This window comes from Morone saxatilis, unplaced genomic scaffold (genome assembly GCF_004916995.1).
Source record: "Morone saxatilis isolate NCDOM2014 unplaced genomic scaffold, NCSU_SB_2.0 Contig10, whole genome shotgun sequence".
Taxonomy (NCBI): Eukaryota; Metazoa; Chordata; class Actinopteri; family Moronidae; genus Morone; species Morone saxatilis.
In genome coordinates, this window is record NW_023339652.1 from 1,923,653 (window position 1) to 1,931,026 (window position 7,374).

Here is a 7,374-nt window from a genome sequence, read left to right on the forward strand (position 1 = left end):
CTAACGTTAACAGCAGCTCAGCTCAGTCAGATATCATAACCTGGGACCTGTTAGCTTTAACTTGGTTCATTGTTGAAGCTGCTGACAGGCCAGCCCCATTTAGCTGTATATTATATATTATAACCTTTATTTTAACTGCATTTTATCACACATAACTGTATCTCCTGGACAGATTTACTGCCAGCAGCAGTTTAAACATCCCGTTCTGGGTTCTTTGAGGTAAAATACAGTTAGTGTATGAATTTACGGTTTACAATAAATGTCATGTAGCAGGTTTCTAGCAGCTTGAACAGCTGCTCCATTATAAAGTATAAAGTATGTACATACAACTTGTGTTGTGAGTGAAGGTGGTTTGACATTTGTACAGTAAGTGGATATTAATTTGGACCCATAATCCCTTGCAGCAAGTCACACTCTATCAGGTTACCAGTGTGTGTATGTGTGTGCGTCCTTCATGATCTCCTGCTGAGCTCTGTGCTATATCCAGTTTTAAATAGACACACACACACACACACACACAGGTCTGGAGTTGTTTCCAGGCGTTGAATCTCATTTGTTTGACATCAGAGCTGCAGCAGAAGGCGTCACACAGCGAAACCTCCGGCCTCCGACTCTGGAAAAAGCCCAAACAGAAGAGGATCCCGAGTCCAGATTAACCTCCATCGCCACGTCATCGTACACCGGCTCGGAGACGTTAACTGACTCAGCAACTTCTGAGTGTAACTCACATTCATGATGGAGGTTTATCTGACAGACTGTACAGAAACCCTGAAATATTAAACATTATATGAACATTTTAAAGCAACACTGTGTAAAATTTGATATTTAAGAGGTTTAGAAGTCCGAAGTTATGACAACCGAAAGAGCTAATAGAGCGTCAGGGAGAAGAAAAGACTTAATTTGCCAATTATTAAGTCTGTGTGATTGTTAAAAATAATAAAAAATACATAATACACACAGATAATTGTATAAAAAGTTCCTAAAACTCATCTCTGATCAATATTCACAGGAAATAATCTGCTTAAATTTCATCCAAATCTCTGTTTACAGTCTATCAGCTGTTCTCTGCTGTTATTGTTGTGCATTTAATGTAATATACTATATATATGATAGAAAAGAGGTCCCTTAAGGTCAAAGGTTGGAAATCAGTGGCTTTAATCACTGAACACAATCTGCCTTTATTGGGGAAATCTTGCTCATCAAAGATTGGAAATATGATTAGAGCAGCTCAGACGGTTCGTAAAATAGCTGCTTGTTGTTAAAATTGAATGATCAGATGAGATGAATTGATCAGAGCCGCAGACGCTCACTGACGGCCCGACATTGGTCAAAAACTCTGGAGCCTACATTTCCCATAATTCAACTCAATAGCATCTTTCAAACTCCACGTTTTAATACAGATAATCAGGCTTAATATGTTTTAAACATTATACAACTTCTGATTTCACAGGCTGACTGGTATCAAACATGACGAGTAAACTAGACTTTATGTGCTTGTAATTAAATGTAATTACTTTATACTTGGTGCTTTCCTCTGAGTCACCAGCTGGACTGCTGCATTGTGGGTAGAATCCACCCGACCACCTGCCCTCGAGCCAGGCAGCAGCTGTTCCTGCAGAGCTGCTCTGAGCAGTTAGCCCCGTTAGCTTCTTGCTAGTGTCTATAATTAGCTGCCGTGTCCTTCCTGCTAATCTCCCTGCTGCCTAATATGGAACACAGCTGCTCCAATCACATGGCTGCTCCTCGTTACCATGGCGAATTAATTATCTGTGTGTGTGTGATGGAGAGAGAGAGACCGAGTGTGAAAGAGAAAATGTGTGGATGACAAACTGTGAAACAAACATCCCAAAGAAACTTATTTTGTGTTTTTAAATCATTTAGTTGGAGATGAAAATGTAATTTAGTTAATTAAATGATTGATTGATCAACTGAGAAATGATATTGAATATTACAATATTTTACTGCTACCAGAAAAAAATACATAAATCTGTTTGTTGTTATTAAACAAAAAACAATTAAAAAACAGAACGTTTTTCTATTTTACAAAATGTTTTTTTTCATTAATCTTTTTTTTAAAGTAAATTATAACTAAAGGAAGTCATGTGGTTTCTTAATTTTAAACCAAAAACTAAATCACATGTTTTTTGTTTTCAAACAAAAACAGACAGTAGAACATTCCAAAATAAAAGCACAGGAACTACAACTAGGATTAGATAGATTGTTAAAGTCTTAGTCTTAAAGTTAGCATGCTCACGTTCTCTACTCATCATGAACGTCGGTAGTTTTCAGGTATTTGGTCATAAATAAGTACAAAGTTAAAGTCCAGGTGAAATTAAAAATGTCATTTTAACCCCTTAAGATTATAACCTCGGTTATATCGTTCCCCTGTTTAATAACGTCTGACTATTTATAAAACCTCAATTTCTTTATTTTTATATCAATAATCAATCATTGTGTCCTCCTGTAAAACAAAATGTGACGCACACTCAATCAATCTTCAGTGTATTGATTGTATTGATTGGAAGATGTGGACGGATCCATAGAGTCAAATGTGGTTCAAAATGTCATTTATTTTCCTTTATTTTGTTATTTTTACTGAACAACTCTTGTGTGTGTGTGTGTGTGTACTAATCTTTAAACAGTGCTATTAACGTTTCCCTGCTATTATTGGTCGTCACGACAACGCGCCTTTGCCGTTTCCTGGCTCTTCGACATGAAGCAGTGATGTCACATCCTCCTCCACCTCCTCCTCCTCAGCAACGCTGCATTCATTAGCACCTGTGTGAGCCTGCGCTGTCATGGTAACGGCTGTCTAATTCAGGATCCCTCTGTGTGTGTGTGTGTGTGTGTGTTTCTACCTGGGATACAAGAGGAAGAGAAAGAAGTTATTAAAACTTTTCATCCGGCTTGAAGACTCAAATGTCTCTAGAATCAGTATGAGCATCAGTTACTTGTTAACTATAATTTTAGCACAATTATTACTAAAAAATGAGGAGAAATTAACTTGTTTTCATCCTGTACTAATCTGATAAAGCGAATTATCATAAATCCTGTAATTTAAAGGTGCTACATTATCTTTACATAGCCCTTCCTTCGTTGGTTGTTTGCATACGGAGGGAAACGTTAGGTATCAAGCTTAACTCTTTTCTTTTCATGCAAACTCTTAACATTTGGATGTTTTGTTTTTTAGCCTGGTCCTGACATAAACTGCATTTTATATTTTATAAATAGTTCAAATGACAAATTACAGTAATGTCAGTTAGCTGCCGTGACATTTACACTGAAGATGACAAATCATAAAATTTTAAGATCATTTTTACAACCTGCCCGTACATTTATTTTACACACTAACTGAAAGAACAATACATAAAACATGAACAATAAAATTGTTTTATTAATAATAATAATAACTTTTTTCACCACAATAAAATTTAACAAAGGCTCACTAGAAAAAGTGTCGACTTCTGTGTTCTGTACAGTAGATACAGTACGTTGTAAAACTGGCCGCGGCGTGGCACAGCAGCGCATTCAACCCCAAAAAAACAAAAATTATTCAAACATTTTTCCACATTATTTACAGATAAAATCCACAATAAAACCCAGCTGGCAAACGTCACAGAAATACAGCGCAGCTTCACGCTCACAGCGGCTGACCTCTGGCTGCAGAGACCTCCCGATAGAAGCTAAACGGCTAATAGCCTAGAGCCGCTTTCACACACAAGAAAAATAATCTTATTTTTCCGAATGCTACCAAGAGGTCAGTTAAACCAGACCGCAGCCGGTTTATAAAAACCTGTTTAAAAAACAAAACACTATCACATGTTCGCCTCCGTATTGTCTGAAAGGCAGCTGCTGCTTTTCCTCCGATTGCCTCCATACTCACTTACTTTTTGCTTTCTGTCCTACTTTCTCTGGTCAGTAGATTCGGTAACTCTGTGACCAACTGATTGTAGTTTTAAAATGAGAAAAACCAAACAATGGGAAACAGGTCATTTGTTTGTTTTTACTTTAAAAAAAACTGTTTTTTAACGTAAAAAAACAAAAAACAAAACACGACCCATTATCAGTTTTTTGTTTTCAAAATAAAAAAAATCTGCTTTATTTTTTCATTTTCCATTTTTCTTACAAAACGAAACAATTACGATTACAGGTTGTTTTTTTATTTATTTAGAAAACTACCTGTTTTTGCCCGTTTTTTCATTTTCAAAATAGAAACACTGACGATAAAAATTTTCGAAACAAAAAAATAATAACAGGTAATCTTTTTTTGTTTTCCATTTTACTCACAAAACAATTACGGGTTGTTTTTGTTTCGTTTTCTCATTTCAGAATAAAATCTGTTGGCCGCAGAGACGCACTGACCTTCGACCTGCCTGTCTGTCTGTTTGAGCGGCCAGCTCTCAGCTAGCTTTGTAAAAGGAATGCACTTTGGTAGATTCAACCAAATGCCCTGGGTGTTAGTCACAACAATGACAACAGTAATAATCATAATAATAATGATAACTGAGCAGTCTGAGGTACCAACAGGAAAAAAAGAACACATTAATGCTAACAGCTCACGGGAGCACCTCTGTGGAGGAGCTCACCGCGACTGAAGCTACCAGATACAAATGTGCTAGATGCTACTAGCAGTCAGTTAGCAGTAGGCTAGTGTTAGCTTCACTGTAGAGAAAACTTCAGTGCAGCGGCTGGACGCCAGCGGTCGATCGGCTAGTGTTAGCTTCGCCCTGCCGTCAGCAGGCGTCGCCCGTCTGTCCCGAGGCGACGAGTGGCGACAGTTGGCTGATATGTGTCTGTACATTGTGCAGCCATGTTATACAACCCCCCCCCCTACACACACACACACACACAAACAAACACACACACTTGTAGATCAGTGTTAATCAGTTTAAAGCTACAATCTGCGGTTGGTGCGTTGGCCTACTCTGATGGCTCTGTAAACACTACGGAAGCCCATTTCTGCCCAAAAAAAGAAGAATAAATAAAAAAACATTTGGCTTAAAAGATTACCCTCCGTTTATACTATTATGGATTCTGTTTTTAAAACGTATATGACAACTATTGAGAACTTAAAACAAAAAAAAAATTGGCTGTTTTTTTCATGTTTTCTTTTTCTCTTTTGTACAATTTAATACATTTTTATATTATTCATATTACATAGTTGCAAGATTTATAATGAAATGTGTGGTATACTCAGTATAGTTCCTGTACTGAATGTCTTTTTTCTCATTAAAGTTTATAAAAACAAACAGAAAAATGGAAAATGATGTTAGAAAGAAAAAGTCCATTTCCCTTCATGAAAATAAAGAAAGATGAAAGACCCAAATACAAAGAATACTAACCAAATGTGTTTTTTTAAGTTAAAAATTAAAATTACACGAATAAAAAATTTGACTTTTCTTTTCCTGGCAGGAACGGGCTTCCATAACACATACTTAATGCTGCATTCAAGACAACTGGGACAATCCAGCCTCAGAGAACCAAACATTGTTTTACGAGCCTCAATTTCACGAGTCTACTCAGTCTGGATCTAAACGGGATTATCTGTTCGTACAATGGCCGCTTGTCTGTTCACAATCCATCAACATAAAACGAAGCGTTGGCACAGTCTCAACCAACATTCGGGTCCCGTCTCTGCTTTTTCATTTAAAACTTTATAAATGTTACGTTCAATGTCTTATTGTTTTAAACAGAGCCAGTGTAATCTGAGCCTCTGAGGGTATTTTAATCAAACAATCAATTATCATGGGGGGGCCTGTGAGGTCAGAGGTCACAGGGTTGACATGGCGTCTTTGGGCTTTGCTGAGACAAACCGGGAGCCAATCAGCACGCAGACTTTGGCCGCCAAAACTCACCTTAGTCTCTATGACATCACTGCGAGTTGCACCAAAACATACTTTCTACAATTGTTATACAAGAGATGGTTGCCATGACATCATCGCCGCTGTTAATGTGTGTGTGTGTGTGTGAGGTATTACAACATCTCAACGATATTTTTTAAGTGATAGATCAAGGCCTCCTGGCAGCAGAGGTCTCTTCCTTCTCACAGTTAGAGACGTGAAGGTATAAGCTGAACTCATATAGTCGAAATCTGGTTATCAGATCGTTTACGTGCCTAAGTAACCAGGTTAATACGGCTTTCGCAGTAATCCGGAGTTCAAAGAAGCAAACTCAAGATCTGGTTGATCGTGGTAGGAATTAGAGATTTCACCCGATAGATTTTACCTGGATAAAAACACAATTTATCAATCATGTAACTGTTTAAAATCTGTGTGTCTACAGTGTGACGAAGAGTTCAGATAATATATTACAAGTTAACTGTAGCTATAACGATAAATTAAAGCAATCTGAAATAAAGAAAAGTTTCATATTTTTTACATTACAGACTGGTGTGACTGGCGCCTCCGACGGCATCGACATTATTGATTTATCGGGTTCTATACAAAGGGTGATAAACCGCTCGGAAGGAGAATAAAAAGAAATTTAAAGATCAAAAAAAATTAACCAGTAATCCTGTTAATCAGTCTGAACTGATTGATCAAAGTCAGTATTGATCAGTGGATCTATCAATGTGAGGGAGGGGAGGGCGGGGTATTTTGAAGATGCTTCTTATTTATTTACTACAGTTTAATCACTATTTATTAATCTAACTAAAAAACAAAAAAAAAATATTACTAATGATTGGAGTTCATACGTATACTTGAATGTGTGATGGCTGTATGTAGCTTGTGTGTGTGTGTGTGTGTTGTGTGTGTGTGTGTGTGTTGTGTTTTGTGTGTGTGTGTGTGTGTGTGTGTGTATACATGTCGACGTTACGAGAGGTTTCTTGAAGCTTGTTCCTCACACACACACACACAACACCACACACATATCTACACACACACAAGCTCGCCTGTATCTGAACGCACTCTGTAGTTTGTGGAGTCATACGGTGCGAGGAGGAGGAGGAGGAAGAGGAGGGAGGGTCGTTTGCGCCGTTGGCCTGGCAACGGTGATGTTAATGTAGCACGTGGGGGAGGGGGGGAAGTGGACGACAACGACGTGATGCACAAAGGAACTGATATGAACAGACGAGGACCTACCTGCTCGCCAATATCAGGGGAAGCTCCGCCCCCTCCCCTCCTGGACAGGAAAGCGGTAAGTAAGCTGAAGAGGAGGGAGGAGGAGTGTGTGTGTGTGTGTGTGTGTTGTGTGTGTTGGTGGGGGTGAAGGGGGGGAGGTCCTCTCTGATGTTTTTTCTGTTTGTTTTCTAAAGATTTGATTGGTTGGTTGTTTTTAATTTTTTTTTTTTTTTTTAAGTGAGACGAGTGCTGAGGTCGTACCTTTGTGCCTTCAGTATTCATCGCGCATGCCCACGCCCACCCAACACACAAC